Raw genomic sequence first — 1,082 nt, forward strand, 5'->3', positions numbered from 1 at the left:
CAAGCTTCACCAGCAGCACGCCATGCGCCCGCACGTCGGTTGTCGGACCCCGGTAAGCAGGACCCCACCATCGGTGACCTGAAGGATGAGCAGGGCGCTCCGACACCATCTCCAGCAGCGCCTCCGCACCTTTTCTCCCACCTCCCGTGCTGCCTGACGAGTTCCTGCCCGACCTCCTCGTTGACCTCTGCCACAAGTCCAACGAGCAGCGTCTTCGGGTTTCGCCGAGTCCATCGAAGGCCCTCAAGACCGTACCCCTTCATGCCGGCAAGACCGGCAAGTCAGATTCCGAACAATCAACGACTTGTGGACCATGTACATGTACCGTCGACCCTCGAAGACTCGTGGACGACAAGTTCCTTGTTGACTCCGAACACCTACGGAGTGTGAACATCTACGAAGCGAGAATGACTACTTCCACAACGCGTCTTGAACGACTACCGGCGCCTTGGGTTTCATCAAGTTCCCCTACGACCCGTGTATGACTGCGGGAATACCATCAAGTACCCTCTCGGATCACCAAGTTCGCTACCATCGTCGTGAACCGCTTTCGGAACGTGTACCACTACGCCCAAGTACCACTACGCCTGGAGACCACAGATCCATGAAGTTCCACTACCGTCGTCGTGGACCCGACAAGTTTGCGAGTACTACTACTTCCTCTACGACCCGCGAGAACCACTACTTTTGCTACCGTCGAGAGAACGTCTACTTCCTTCGACGAACTTGATCCATTCCGAAAACGCATGCTACGAAGGTATAACCATCGAGACGACCGCCCGTGAACGAATGCTTGTGTTGTATGAGATGCTCCTGTTTGGCCGTGTTCGCACCGTGTCCGTTTTGTCCCTTATTTCCTTGCCACCGATTCGTGGGACACCCGGTATCCGGGATCACCCCACCATCTTTTGCATGCTCCCGTCATTTTCCCTTTGCACCGGTATTTCTATGAGCTACCGGAACCGTTATCATTGCCGTGGCACCCCTTTCTTTCCATCACGGTGACAAATGCTTCATAATGCTCTTGTCAACTTTTAATAAAAATTGCATAAACTTGTTCATGTCATCCGCATCATGATAAC

This window comes from Triticum urartu, chromosome 5 (genome assembly GCF_003073215.2).
Source record: "Triticum urartu cultivar G1812 chromosome 5, Tu2.1, whole genome shotgun sequence".
Taxonomy (NCBI): Eukaryota; Viridiplantae; Streptophyta; class Magnoliopsida; order Poales; family Poaceae; genus Triticum; species Triticum urartu.